The following is a 16268-nucleotide window of genomic DNA, read 5'->3' on the forward strand; positions in this document are numbered from 1 at the left end:
ACTGTTTGTAGAGAGGAGCACACGGCAGGCTTTGCAGACACAGAGTATCACAGCCTTACAGACTTCTGCAAGATTCTTTCACACTAGCACTAGCAGTCCAAGTTACACTTCTTCTGACACCATGTTTTGTTCATATGTTTGTAAATCCAGTCATAAGGATACAGAGACATGTGAGTTCACTGCTGTGCTGTTTATTCCATCACCAAACCAGACACACTGCACACTGGACCATCCACTTCCCAGCATCCCCCTGGTCCTAGGGACCATCACTGAAGATTCAGGCTTACACATGTTAGTAAGGGAGTGTCTACAAATATTAAGCATTCTAATACACTAACATCACATGCACGTGTACGAAAATGTGTGTTTTTGTGTACATGCTGATAATGTCAATTATTATCTTTAAACATAAAGCTATACACTATTACGGACTGAGTACACTATTTGCGCACTGAGTGCCGTAGAGGTACGCACTTAGCGTAGCAGACGCTGCGCGGTGAGAGTGAGACACGAGTGGCGCAAACGCTCACAGAATGATATACAGTAAACCTTGTTGATAAAACACAGTAAGAATATACTTATACTCTAAACCTTAGTAGTCAAATACTGTAATGATGTAACGCTTAAAAACCTTAACAATGTGTATGCTTGTTTGAGCGATTAAGACGCTAAGAAAGCCCTTTGCAGGAAAGTGAATACACAACACTGAATTTGGTTATAACCGCAGCAGCTCTAACACTGCCGTGGATTATTAAGAGAAAAAGGGAAACACAATACAAGTTATACACTACAAACTCACATAGAAATCTAAACAGAATAACAGAAAATAATGTGAACAATGGCGAATAATTGCAAACAAGAGCGAACAAATGAGAACATAAATGGCGAACAAAATGGCTACAGAGAATAATACATACGTGGGGATGATTCGCATGCGCAACCTGGATCCAGTCCTCAGCATTCAGGGAGAAAGCCTTCAGAGAAAGTGAGGCTGGTTAGGCAATGGTGGTCTTTATATAGCACAACATACATTCACAATACAATGGTACCTTGTATCTCATTGTTCATTGGACACAGGAATGTGTCTCCACATTATAGCAAAGGTCATAGGTGGATTTGAACAGGTGGGCTGTGTCTTTCCCCAACTGCTCTGGTGGGAGGTATCCTCAGGATTCCCGCCGCATGTGTAATTTACAGCAAATACAGTTAATGTTCATAAACTACATTTGTACATAACTATACGCAGGAGCGAGCGATCCTTTCCTAACTAACATCGGAATGTTACTCTTAAAATACCCTACAGCTGGATACTAGACACCACCTTTCAACCTTTGTCTGACCCTTCCTATCATGTAAAGAGGAATCTCTCTGTCCAGGAACAGTTTAAACTAAACATACTTGCTGACATTGTCTAGGGGGATATTTACTACAAAACACACTATATGGGTTAAATATGCTACGATCGAGTCGCATGCTAGACGCTTACAAACTCTACCGTAAATGCGCATACCACGCGCGTGATCGCCGGAGCGATCTTTACGCAAATTGCGGATATGTGCACGCACGGCAGAGTGTGTGCACGCGCAGCGGGCATGTGCATGAGGGGTTAGTACAAGGCATATGCATCATGATATTTTTCGACTTTGACAGTCCACCCTTTGGCAGTCAACAATAACTGCCACTATCTAAACAATTAAAGCAGAAAAATATATATTATCGTGAAATACCTATATATGATTGGGTGTAGGGAGGAGAGGAGAAGGTGGGAAATGTATGACCTAGTGGGATAGTAAAAGCATGTATGTATGAAATTCATGTCTGAGGGGTCATGTATCATCGTGCCGTTCAAGCTTTGAGGTATTGCGAAGTATACATTGAATCCTTCTTATCCCGTATTAAGGGTCTGTAAGTGGGCTAACAAACTCTACCGAGCTCTTTTCGGCTTTTAGTTCCAACAAATGGGGTGTACATTAGTTGATGATACATGAAGGGGGAAAATATGTGAGTGCTAATATATGTACCTATATTACCTGTCGACTATGTGTGTCACTACCTGAAGATTGTAGAGATGAAGATAAGAAACATGCGTTATAAATGCATTCATATGGTAATGTGTGTAATTGTCCATGGATGTCTTGTTGATGTCATGTCCGGGTTGCTGTATCTTTGCTGTAAGTGGCAAGCAAAGTTTTTCAAGTGTCCATAGAAAGTTAAAGTCTCTAAAAGTTCATCAAATGTCTGTGAAAAAGTTCATCAATGGTCTGTAGAAATGTGCATCAAAATCTTCTTCCGAGTGGATGTCTTTTTACCTTGGAGAAAAACAAAGGAGAAACGGGTGAAAGAAACGGACCGTGGAATCACATCTTATCACAACATTGTCTCGATTGATGGGTCATAAATTAAACCAGTTGTTGTAACAATGCCCTCGCTCCTTAAACTCATCAATTTGGTACTGCGCTTGCAATTCATAAAAATCCGAACACATCTAAATATCAAACCAATCATTATGACAACTCCTAGGATACATAAGAGAAATTTCCCTACATTAACGATAACATTTTGCGCTCATTCTCCTAAACCTGAGAACCAATTGCGTGGGTTCAACCATGAAACCCAGCCGGTCAGTTCATTACTCACAGAAGTAAGGGTAAGGTTGTGTCTCCTTCGGAACTCCCACTTCAATTGCAAGATATCGTCCATCTTTTGATCTATGACCTCGGTTGGGTCATCGGTGTTGTTTGTGATATATGTACAACACTTCACACCATACTGAGTTGCTAGGGTGACACAATACCCGCCTGTCACCGCTGTGATGTAATTGAGAACCATCCTGTGCTGGATCAGTTCCGTTTTGTAAGCTTGCAATTCTCTCCCAGTATACCTGAAAGTGTCATCATACATCTCGGTGATATTGTCTATCAGGTTCGCTAGCGCAGTTATATACCTAAAATTTATAACTCCTCTGGCGGTACGGGTGATATCTTGCGTGAGTAGGAATTGAATCCCGGTGGATTCGTGGATCAAATCAGAGGCTGCATGCTCTGTCCTATCTATAAGGTGTCTCTTAACAATGTGTTCGTAGTGAGTGTGAGTGTAAGGAGCTTGAGCATTGCGGTGAACGTCTTTAATTTTATCATGGGTAATGGTCATTACTTCTGGCAACACTCTTCCAATGTAACACAATCCCTCTGAGTTTGGGGCAAGCCACTTATACGCCTTCCTCCCACATATGAAATATGCATCATCGGGGAGGACATATAGGACAGAATATGACATCACCATATTACAAACCTTCCAGGTGAAAAATCCTATCCCTAACTCTCTCATTTGTCTAGTGCACGTATCAGGCTGTATGATATGCGCACAGTATCCTGGTGATACTTCTCCAACTCGCATGGTCCTACTTCCTAGAGTGTACCTATACTGAAAATATCTCCCACCATCGGCTATTTGGCGTATAAGCTCTGAGTCTATGGGCATTCTATCGGCTCTGTGTGAAAATGCCATGGTTTGGTTGTTCCATGTCATTTCCCAATTTCCCGGCTTTCGGGGATTGGAAATGTTAAAACATACTAAGGACCTATCCACATGATATTGGTGGAGCTTCAAACTAGGTGGCTTAGAAATATTACATTTCTTGTCCACCGGTCTCCCACCCCTTAATTCAAGTACCTCATCTATCGTTAAAGCGTATGGCACTAGTCCTGACTTTCTATGACCTTGAGGTACTTGTGAGAACACCCAGCATTCAGTTTGGTTTAAAACCTTACCCACTAATGAGTGATAGTCACTCAATGGATGACGGTCCATGTTGATATTAAGGTTGGACTGACATCTCTGGATGCACCCGTCCTCAACTATGTTTTCACAATTCCTACAGATACAATTCTCTTCAGCTAACAATCCTTCGCAATGTCTCTTAGTGTCATGACTACAAGATCGTTTTCTGATACTCGCCTTTGCTCGGTGATTGTGTTGCTCTTGGAATTCTACGAATCCATCCTTGTCATCAGAACCCATTCCAGATCCTTTCTCGACCTCTCTGGTACTCTCACCGAAACAGACTGCTCTGGTCAACAACAGGGTCAACAGGAAAGCACGGAAAGCAGTCTCTTGGGGCAAGTCCATCTTGCAGGAGGAGAAAGAAAGAGTGGTAATGGGGGTAGAGAAAATACTTAGGAGGGAAAGAAAATTGTTACGATAATTGTCCTCTAGTCTTGTTGTTCTTCTTGCTCAGATGCCGTCTCAACAGTGCTGCCTCTCAGTCTTCCCAAAACGAACACTTCAGTGATACGATATTCTTTCCGAATCAGCAACCTTTCTGTAAGAAGCATAAATCTTGCATTACCATTTGTTTAACTGTTGTGTGACATACCATCCGTAAAACATGAAAGAACAAAAAGAGAGAGAATAATAGAAAAAGAGAAAAATTGTCAGATTTCCGTTCACCATCAGGCTGTCACACCAACATGTCTATCGGTATCTCTGCACAGTCTCCCCCACCAGTATTTCCACTCTCCACCCTCTGTGCGTGGCCAGGCACAATGATGCTGGTAAGATATACTGGGGTTGGGCAGACCTTTGAAAAGACCAAGTAGACATGTGACGTTTGAGCTGTAGTTCTGCTGGTGAACGTCAGAGATGAAGAGGAAACATTTAAAGATAAATCACAGAGTTTACCTGGCCGCCCTTGTGTCTACAAGGAATGACCTACCAATTACACCAACTGTAACCTCAGGCTTACTATCAAGGCTAACAATCAACTTCACTGGCTGCAGACTATAGGTGCGGCCCAAAATTTTTCCTATATGATCCCTGATTACAATTACGTGTGTCATACAGTGTGTCATAACTTTGCTCGTGTTCTTGTCTAGGAGGTCTGACTTTATGTGTGCTGTTACAGTTGCTGGCATAATGCCCTTCCCTTTTACACAGATAACAAACCCTTGGCTTCCTCCATGTGCCAGGGGCTGGGGGTTTTGGTCGATTTGATGCCTCTTCTAGTGCTTGGATGCTCATCACCATCAACCGCTCTCCCTGTGCTTCCCTGGTTCTTTGGATATTATGGTCATGTTCGATAGCGGACTCTCTTAATGCAGCCACCGAGATACCTCTCCAGTTAGGTTGAGTGGTCTGTACCCTTGTTCTCAACACTTCTTTTAAACCTTCCATTAATACGGACACCGCTACCTCTCTATGATGTACACTTTCTTCAATGTCCGCGATCCCAGTGTATCTAGCCATTTCCTCTAATGCTCGATGAAAATAATCAGAAGCAGTTTCACCTTCTTTTTGTCTAATGGAGAAAATTTTGTTCCACTTGACAACAGTTGGGAAATATACTCCTAATTGCAGGTTGATCCGTTTAACATTCTCCTGATTGTATTCCTCAGTGAGAGGTACTTCTGCGTCTAACTTACAATCAGTGATGAATTTTGCAGGGTCAATATTGGAGGGTAGACATACCCTCAGCAATGTCCGCCAATCTTTATTATAGGGTTCGGCGGCGTTACCTAGTTCTTTAATAAACCTTTGACATGCGGCTAAATCTCTCCTGGGATCGGGAAATTCAGACATAATTGTCCTCAATTCTGTCCGGGACCAGGGACAATGCATAGCAATGTCCTTGACGGGAGTGACTCCCTGTGCGTCAGTCTTTCCATTTGGGACTGCAATCACCCTGACAGGATTAAGTTCAACTACATCATCTTGTGTTGACTCTACAATGTGAGGTGCAATTGTCTGTGCATAATGTACAATACCGTACTTACCTGTGGACACGACCTCACCTGACCCTCCGTTAGGGGGCTTTACTACTGCCTTTACCGATTGGGCCGTGCCCACCTGGGTGTCTTGTATGGTGGCTGCTGGAGAAAGTGCCGACATCGTGCTGGGCTCACTTTCTTGCTTGTAATCCTGAGGGAAGTTTAACATTGGGTGCAACTTGCACGGGTTAGAATTTGTACATTTATCAGTTTTACTCCTATCGTCATTAACACATTTATTACGTTTACTCTTATTGTCATTAATACATTTATTGAGTGCACTATTATCATCATATCCCAGTATGCCATTCTGTGTAGCCATTGTCTCTCCAGTTGCCATCAGTTTCCTGCTAGGGTTGGAACCAGCTGTGTAAGCTAATTCCCTCTGTATATCACTCTCTCGTTGCCATAAATGTAAACAGTTTGTGTGTCTGATCCTCTGTTTTTGGGATTTTATGAGACAGATCCCAAGCCTTAGATTATGCAATACCTCTGAGTCAAAACTACCTATCCCAGGAAATGGTGCTTTATCCCCCACAGTCATTCGTGTCCATTCATCACAAAAGGTCTCAGTGTGGGGACCATACTTCCCCCACATTACTAACTGGGCAGACCCCCGGGGTCTGAACTCTGCAGTCTGAACCCTGACTGCTAAACGTCCCTGTGCTGTGCACTTGGCTTCCATTGTGGACCTTTTTAACACAGAAAAACTTCCTAAAATGCACCAAACACAGTAGTCTACGGTGGAAATCCTTAAAGCTCTTCCACTGAACTTCTTCTGCTCCGGGTATCCCCGGTCCGCCTTCTAGCAGACTCGTGTAGCCGTTGCAGGCCCTACCTCTATTTTACACAAATCACGCTTGCATGTGCTCACTACAACGCGTATGAGGATAAGATTTACGCACGAATATGCAACCTCATATCATGTTGCGTCAATTGTTTACACATACAACCGTGCGGCCCAATCGTACCACTTATAGACACTTGTTATCTATAAATGGTAGGATCATTGGAGTCTCCCTACTGTGCTCCACAACAGCCGGAGCGTAATACCACGAAAACTTTTATCACACTCCGTCGCACGTGTACACCTGGACCGTGCTCGCACGTTTTCACCTAGACCGTGCTTCACCAAGCTTCACCAAGATTCACCAAGCTCACCAAGACCACCAAGACCACCAAGCGGGGTTCAATACACTCATACCTTTTTCAGCCCACACTATCATTCTATAGTTTTCTGATCAGAAAAATAATTTCCTGTTAACTGATAGCTTCCCCCAGAGGTAATACAGAAAAAAAGTGTTTTTAAACTAAATATTGGATACTGATCAATTTGTGCTATTATCGCGTGGCTACCGTATCGCCTAAACTAAAACAATGCTATCGTGTGATTTGTATTTAGTGGGCGCATCCATACGCACGTTGCGTAATATACGCCATGTGTGTAGGCCTTTGCGTTGCGTACGCAATCTCGCACGTGGTCCGAGACACGTATACAAAGGCCGGATACGTCCGCAGCAATACAAATAACACGCTTCTATAAATGTAAACGATATTCAACTATAATCGCTTACCAAGCACCGCACAGTATCTCCTGTATAAACCTTTATAACTGGGTCAGGCTGCGTGTGTGTTTTACACTTACTCCCTTAAATATTACTCTTTACTTTTAACTACATAGCAACAAATTTCTCAGCACGTAATCAATGCTAATGGCAAACAAGCGGGTAGATATGCAAAATACACAAAATACAGGTCTGAATGAATCTAGTAATCAATGCTTCCAATAGTATGATTCATATTGGATAGCTATCTTGCAGAACATACATTGATATAAACACACACACATAATTATAATATTATATCTATGTACTATTCACTGGTCTCCTGAGACTCATTTACTCATTAAGTGCTTCTAATTTGCATATGAATGTGCTTTTGACTGTCTGTGAAGGTGGTTTTTCACTGCCAGGAAAAAGCAGTTGCACAGGTTAATTTGCATTTCAATGGCTTTCTTACAACAAGCAGAGTTTAACTGAATCCTAGAGGTAAAGAAAAAAAAACTTTGTTTATCTGTATGTGCTTCTTACATCACGTATTCATCTTACTATTAACTTTTATTAAGCCCCATCTGAATCTATTTGTAATTGACTATGGCATGGGTTAAATAAATGCATTGGTAACTCATAAATGGTGATTTCTTTTTGACCAAGGACGGCTGATTATTCCTGAGCAGACTGAAAATCAGCCATTTAGAAAAAAATGACCTTCCCAAAATGGCTGCTGCTCCTCCCCCTTCCACATCCATGAGAGTTACACAAAATGGAGGACAGACCATGCGGCTTCCTTTGTCACAAAAAAAATCACCATGCAAGCCCCTGAAGTTATTTTAGGCCTGAGTTTAAAAAAAACAACAACACTATATCAAGGCTTTTGCAGCAACTTTTAAATATACTTTTAAACCTACTTAAACAGATAAGCAATCCAATCTGAATCAAACACAATATGACTCATTTGAACCTTGTTTTTGCAACAATATAATCAGATATGCAGAGTACAGTTGTATGCTTGTATTCAGAAATTCACAGACTTTAAAAATAGCTTTACGTTCTTACCTTCCGGATCCCACCAGCATCCCTTCAAACCAAGCAGAGCAGACGCTTATCTAATCAGCACCAGTGTATCCCCGACCACAAAATGGCTAACGGGATACTACCTTCCCGACCTTTGCTGATAGATAAAAGTCTGCCTTGTCCTGCTAGGCTGCGGATATGATGAGAACCGGACGAGCCCTCAATTGATAATGTCAATTATTATCTTTAAACATAAAGCTATACACTGTTACGGACTGAGTACGCTATTTGCGCACTGAGTGCCGTAGGGGTACGCACTTAGCGCAGCAGACGCTGCGCCGTGAGAGTGAGACACGAGCGGAGCAGACGCTCACAGAATGATATACAGTAAACCTTGTTGATAAAACACAGTAAGAATATACTTATACTCTAAACCTTAGTAGTCAAATACTGTAATGATATAATGCTTAAAAACCTTAACTAAGTGTATGCTTGTTTGAGCGATTAAGACGCTAAGAAAGCCCTTTGCAGGAAAGTGAATACACAACACTGAATTTGGTTATAACCGCAGCAGCTCTAACACTGCCGTGGATTATTAAGAGAAAAAGGGAAACACAATACAAGTTATACACTACAAACTAACATAGAAATCTAAACAGAATAACAGAAAATAATGTGAACAATGGCGAATAATTGCAAACAAGAGCGAACAAATGAGAACATAAATGGCGAACAAAATGGCTACAGAGAATAATACATACGTGGGGATGATTCGCATGCGCGACCTGGATCCAGTCCTCAGCATTCAGGGAGAAAGCCTTCAGAGAGAGTGAGGCTGGCCAGGCAATGGTGGTCTTTATATAGCACAACATACATTCACAATACAATGGTACCTTGTATCTCATTGTTCATTGGACACAGGAATGTGTCTCCGCATTATAGCAAAGGTCATAGGTGGATTTGAACAGGTGGGCTGTGTCTTTCCCCAACTGCTCTGGTGGGAGGTACCCTCAGGATTCCCGCCGCATGTGTAATTTACAGCAAATACAGTTAATGTTCATAAACTACATTTGTACATAACTATACGCAGGAGCGAGCGATCCTTTCCTAACTAGCATCGGAATGTTACTCTTAAAATACCCTACAGCTGGATACTAGACACCACCTTTCAACCTTTGTCTGACCCTTCCTATCATGTAAAGAGGAATCTCTCTGTCCAGGAACAGTTTAAACTAAACATACTTGCTGACATTGTCTAGGGGGATATTTACTACAAAACACACTATATGGGTTAAATATGCTACGATCGAGTCGCACGCTAGACGCTTACAAACTCTACCGTAAATGCGCATACCACGCGCGTGATCGCCGGAGCGATCTTTACGCAAATTGCGGATATGTGCACGCACGGCAGAGTGTGTGCACGCGCAGCGGGCATGTGCATGAGGGGTTAGTACAAGGCATATGCATCAGGATATTTTTCGACTTTGACAATGCATAGCAGGCAACTTTTAAAATGATTGGGGCTGCCCATTGACCCCACAAATAAGCCATGCAAAGCCAGGACTAGTGGCAACACAAATATTGGTGGTGCTCATGCCCACACAGAGTTGGCTCCTGCAGCCCCTGAAGTTGGGAGAGTAGGCACAGTGTGTGGTACTTAAAGTGCAATTTAAATAAAGAAAGGGTGTGTACTTATTACTGTTGCAAACATAATGAGAATTAGGAAGCCATCTTATGTGATTACTGGAGGCCTGGTGTGAAAATGGGATCAGTATGCGATCCCGGCAGATGGAATGCCGGAGGTCAGAATAGTGATGTTGGTATTCAGATGTTAACGATTACAACAGGGTGAGGTAAGTAATAGTATTATACCCATCCCTACCCCCCTAACCCTAACCATACCTTACCGCAGCCTAACCCTAACCTCTCTCTGTAGTGGCCAATCCTAACCCTCCCCTTCCGCAGTCTAACCCTAACCCTCCCGTCCCCGCAGCCTAACCCTAACCCCCCCACCCTCGCAGCCTAACAGTAAACCCCTCACGTGGTCCCCCCAACTACAGCCAAATCCTAAATTTTCCATCTATACTTACCTTCAGGATCCCAGCTGTTGGGATCCCGGCGTTGGGATGCTGACCTGGTCGGGATTCCGGTGTTAGTGTTGTGACGGCTCTCGGGATTCCAGCATTGGAATTTCGGCCGGGATCCTGAACGTATACCGTAAAAATAACACCTGCCACTGATGGGCTTGTTTATTGCCTCTTCCAGCTTACAGTACTTCATTCATTAGCATTGCGGCTATGTTATATCAATTCATAGGTGTCTATTCAGATTTCTTTTCACTTGAGTTGCGGCATGCAAATTTACTATTTTCTTCTAACACTGGGGCAGATGTCTTAACCTGGAGAAGGCATAAGGAAGTGATAAACCAGTGATAAGTGCAAGGTGATAAACGCACCACCCAGTCAGCTCCTAACTATCAATTTGCATATTGGAGCTGATCGGCTGGCACGTTTATCACCTTGCACTTATCACTGGTTTATCACTTCCTTATTCCTTCTCCAGGTTAATACATCTGCCCCACTATTTGTCTACACTTTCGTGGGGGACAAGAATACACATATATAAGCCTAATGCAGGGATGCCGCTGTATTGAATATACAGTAACTTGTCTTACATGCAAGTCAAGACCCACATGAAAAAATGCCTTTTTGGCACCAAAATTTGTATTATTACTTTCAGGGCTCCAGATGCTTCAAACTCAAAGGCCCAGATTTATCAAGCCTTGGAGAGTGAAAAATTGCACAGTGATAAAGTAGCAACCAACCAGCTCCTAACTGTCATGTTACAGACTGTGTTTGAAAATTTACAGTTAGGAGCTGATTGGTTGGTATTTTATCACCGTGCAACTTATCACTCTCCAAGGCTTGATAATTCAGACCTGATCACTAGGCTGCGTTTTCTCACAACCTGTGATCATATCTGAACTGCGCATGCTTATGCACTGCAATGGGCAGGCGCGATGGACCGCAGCAACGGGGATCGCCGATCAGTGACGGGATGGTGCGAAATTTCCAAACGCACGGGCGATCGCAAGGAGATTGACAGGAAGAGGACGTTTATGGGTGGCAACTGACCATTTTCAAGGAGTGTCTGGGAAAACGCAGGAGGGACCAGGCGTTTGGAGGGAGGGATTCTGACATCACATCCTGCCCCGATCATCGAATCGGATGAGTAAGTCGTGGGCTGAGCAGAAACTGTACAAACTGAAAGTTCTGCTACAAATGCGATCGCACACCTGCACAAACTCCATACCCTCCCCCTGTAGGCGGCGACTACCTGATCGCATGGATGCAAAAAGCGCACCCTAGTGATCAGGTCTGAATTACCTTCCTAATGAGACTGTGTATGTTTTTAATAATTTCACCATTTGTTACATCAAAGCTTGCAAAACTTAAGAAACTTTATTTTTTAAAATGCCTGGTTTTTTTTTGTTTTGTTTTTTTAATGCAGTCTCCATGTTCCTGACATACATAATAACCTTTTATAGAAAAATGTTGTGTTTTTAAATTGTTCAATGCTGGCTGTGTTCCTATTACTCTCCTATGGTGAATGTCCTATTTTATTTCTCTGGTACAATGGGGGTAATTCAGACCTGATCGCTAGGCTGCATTTTCATACAGCAGGCGGTCTAAATGCGCATGCGTATGCACTGCAATGCACATGCGCGTAGCAAGGGTACAAAGCAAATCACTGCTCAGCGATGGGTTTCTGTGAAGAATCCATTCGCATGGGCGTTCGCAAGGAGATTGACAGGAAGAAGGCATTTGTGGGTGTCAACTGACCGTTTTCAGGGAGTGGTTGGAAAAACGCAGGTGTGTCCAAGCGTTTGCAGGGCGGGTGTCTGGCGTCAATTCCGGTCCCGGACAGGCTGATGTGATCGCAGTGGCTGAGTAAGTCCTGGGCTGCGTAGAGACTGCGCAAAATCTGTTTGTACAGCTCTGCTACACATGCGTTCGCACACTTGCACAGCTAAAATACACTCCCCTGTAGGCGGTGACTATCTGATCGCAGCAGTGCAAAAATCGCTGCCTAGTGATCAGGTCTGAATTAGGCCCAATGTCAATTTCTTTCACAATGATACATTTGGCATGTATATTTTACTTAGATATATTACCCTTATTGTACTGGCTATTGTATATCAAGAAAAGGACTTAAGATTTAGTTAGATAGCCACTAAGACTTACATTTGCCAGGTCCCATATTTCCTTATTTTAGCATTAAATTAACAATTTGTTCTTTTTGAACAATACAGTTTTGCTTTAACTGGAATTTTGAGTTGACTGTTGGACATGTTCTATAAATTCTGTAAGTCCTAAGTGTTACTTTCACAAACCTAGTTTTTTTAGGCATTTACAAATGAAGATTATATCATTGCTCTCAAATTACAGTAGCTAATGTAAATGTTACCTTATTTTTAAATCTTTCCCATATGACTTACCTAAGGAGTCTTAAAAATAATATTGCTAAAACAAATTGTATAAAACTTATTTTTGTACAATCTGTGTCAGTGATTATTGCGAAAGAAGAAACTAAACAGTGAATTTGAAGAACAACTGTTATTCTGGATGACATCTCAATACGTATTTTTCTTCTTATGCCGCATAAACCACAGATTCTGTGTATAATTCTGGAATCTATGGGTTTCGCTGCACATTGAATCCTAAATGGTGCATTTTGACGCAGACTTTTCCTTGCAGCTGCTGATTATGGGAGGGAAAGTGCACCCTCTGGAGCTTAGCCGGCGGGGTATCGGCAACTGATTGAATCGGTCAGCTCTGAAATGAATTAATTTGGTAAAACCCTATGTGTATGGTAAAATCTCCACACACTCCCACCCACCTGTGACTGTCCCATTCCTTTACTATACTGGAGATAGTACATCATGCTCTTAAGCTGGCCACGAACTTGCTGCACTATAGCGCAGTTGCCATGGAGGTAGCCGGACTCCAGGTCGACAACAAAAAGGTCGACACACCTTAGGTCGATGCCAATTGGTCGACACACCTTAGGTCGACATGGACAAAAGGTCGACATGGTCACAAGGTCGACATGGAAAATGGTCGACATGCATTTTTCACAATTTCTTTCTTTTTTGGAACCTTTTCATACTTAACGATCCACGTGGACTATGATTGGAATGGTAATCTGTGCCGAGCGAAGCGGAGCAAAGGCACCCTGCCCGAATCATGGCGAGCAAAGCGAGCCATGCGAGGGGACGCGGTGCACTAATTGGGGTTCCCGGTCACTCTACGAAGAAAATTACACAAAAAAACATAAAAAATTCATGTCGACCTGTTTCCATGTCGACCTTGTTCCTGTCGACCTTTTGTCCATGTCGACCTAAGGTGTGTCGACCAATTGGCATCGACCTAAGGTGTGTCGACCTTTTTGCTGTCGACCTGGAGTCCAAGACCCGCCATGGATGAGGGGACTAGAGATGGCCCAATGGTTGGAGGCGGAGCTCACCCATACGCTGCACTATATATGGAGGCAAGCTCCGCTACAGTATGAAGTTGGCTGAACGAAGGTTGGATGGATCAGACCAGTTTGATGACCAAACCAAACAATCTAGACCAGTGGTTTCTAAACTTTTTGAATCACAGGACCCTCATTTTTTTCATGGCACCATTAGGCCAAAAGTTTATTTTTTGAGAAATGTAGCAACAATTCTTACGTTAAGTAAATTGTGCTTACCTATCATCCCTAGGGTCAGTTATGTGGTGGTGCAGAGGGTTGCACTTCAGTTTGTCCATATATTTTATGACTGGCAGCCAGAGGCGCCGACAGCTCTTCTGTGCCCCGGTAATGAGAGGGGGCATGGCCAATGGGGTCGTTTTGGCCAGGCCCCCTCTTTACAAAATAATAAAAAATATTCTTTATATTTAGTCGCGCGGGGGTGCCTATGTAAGATTTGGTGGGCAGCAGGGGCAGATACGATCGCCTCCCGACCGCACATCACATAGCAGAGAGGCTGACTGTTGCTGCTGCCGCTCTCCCTAGCCCTGAAGCATCAGCAGTCAGTCCTCTCTCCCTCTCTGTCCGCTGTCTGCGTCGGAGATGGGAGGGTCAGTGGTACCCGGGTCCCCGCCGAGCCCCTCCAACATGCCCGGGCCTGGATAAAGAGTACCCGCTCTAACCCCTCTCAGCGAAACTGCTGGCAGCCACCAGCACTGGGGTTTTTTTTTGTATTAACCATAAATAAAGGTGAGTTGGTCCTGGACCATCAACCTGTGGCACCCCGGCAAGTGTCCTACAGGCACCCGGTTAGGAAACCACTAATGAGACCAATTTTCTGCCATTTTTAGGCTGTGAACAATCACCATTCAGGTCCATACATTGATTAATAATGATGCAGCCATTTGGTTGCCTGGTTTGCCCAATTATGGGGGGTGATTCAGACCTGATCACTAGGGTGCATTTTTTGCATTCCTGCGATCAGGTAGTCGCCGCCTACAGGGGGAGGGGGTAGTCGCTGTGCAGGTGTGCGATCGCATGTGCAGAGAGCTGCACAAACTCTTCCAGTGCGATGATCCGGCCAGGAGCTAACGTCAGGAACCCTCCCTTCAAACGGCTGGACATGCCTGCGTTTTTCCGGACACTCCCTGGAAACGGTAATGTGACACCCACAAACGGCCTCTTCCTGTCAATCTTCTTGCGATCGCCGGTGCGATCGTTTTCTTCGTTCTTCTCGTTGCTGTCCAGCGTTACCCGTTGCTGGGGGGGCCTCGTGTTTGCGCATTGCGGTGCATACGCATGCGCAGTTCAGACCCGATCGCTGCTGAGCGAAAACTCACAGCAGCGATCAGGTCTGAATTACCCCCATTGTGCAGTGTATGGCCATATTTATCAGGCAACTATTGGGAGGGGAGAAGGTTGGAAATGAAGTAGACAGTGGAGGAGTTGAAGGTCCAGTATGAGGACTACTCTTAGTCATCTGCAATGGGAAAACAAATGCATTCTCACAGAAAGTTCTGTAAGTAGAGAGTAGAAAACAGTGTTTTTCCATTTACTTTCCCTGCACGTAACATAACATTAAGAAAGAAAAGTTTAGTGTCCCTTTAACAGTTTCCAGAATGGATCTGGTTTCAAAGAGATCACCAAAAGAATTATTTAAAATTACATACATTACTCAACTTTGCAACTATGAACAGTGGCCAAAACATTTATTTTTGCCTCTGAGGATTACGGCACATTAAGACATACATTTGTGTCTTAGTTCTTAACATACTCACAAATCCATGTTGTCGTTATATAACATTACTAAGTTGTGTAACTTAAATGTTTTCTAAATACTGTGTCCTGTAATGGTCTGGAACACCCTACTGGGCTGAAAGCGCCAGCCATACAGAGTAACTCCTTCACTTCCAGGGCGGCCTATATCTACACATCATCCAGGAGTGAATAAAAGCCAGATTGTAAAGTAATTATAATCTCTTGAACCGCAGCCAACCACACAGACTGCATCTATCTGTCTTCATTAATTTGTGTACAGTTCTTATAACTGCGCAAACTTTGTGAAGACATTTACATGGAAAACTCAGAGACCGCTTTACAACTTTTATTTTGAAGAAAAATAAGTTAGACTTCCAGCAGTGGCCAAGACACAGCCGAGTGCCCCTATGTTTAAGGAGAGGAGCAGGACCTATTCTCAGGGCTGCAGCATGAGAAATTGCTGAACAATTTTTTTTTTTTTTTTATGCAAGCTTCAAATGCTGTTGGCTGGGTTTCATTTTCCCTTGCAGACTTTAGTAGTCTGTGAGTGTGGCCCTTCTTTCTCAGTCAACTTTTAAACATATGCTTTTGTACAGTTTGCTCTGTTAAGTTGTCTGCAGACTTATTTGGCCTCAATGGATTTTTTTCGCTCAGC

At 43.3% G+C, this 16268-nt stretch overlaps 1 protein-coding gene across 2 annotated transcripts in view; it reads left to right on the forward strand.

Annotated features, from left to right (window-relative positions):
- Positions 1–16268, forward strand: part of PDE1A (phosphodiesterase 1A) — a 557427-nt gene that overhangs the window by 201177 nt on the left and 339982 nt on the right. The window contains exon 1 of one of the 2 annotated variants that reach the window (XM_063933326.1): positions 15915–16268. This exon is cut by the window's right edge and continues 226 nt beyond it. The exons of the other annotated variant lie outside the window; for it this stretch is intronic. The gene's annotated coding sequence lies outside the window, so the exon portion shown is untranslated. Of the gene's footprint in view, positions 1–15914 lie in introns of those variants that run through there. 2 annotated transcript variants of the gene reach the window in all.

This window comes from Pseudophryne corroboree, chromosome 7, assembly GCF_028390025.1.
Source record: "Pseudophryne corroboree isolate aPseCor3 chromosome 7, aPseCor3.hap2, whole genome shotgun sequence".
NCBI classification, from domain to species: domain Eukaryota; kingdom Metazoa; phylum Chordata; class Amphibia; order Anura; family Myobatrachidae; genus Pseudophryne; species Pseudophryne corroboree.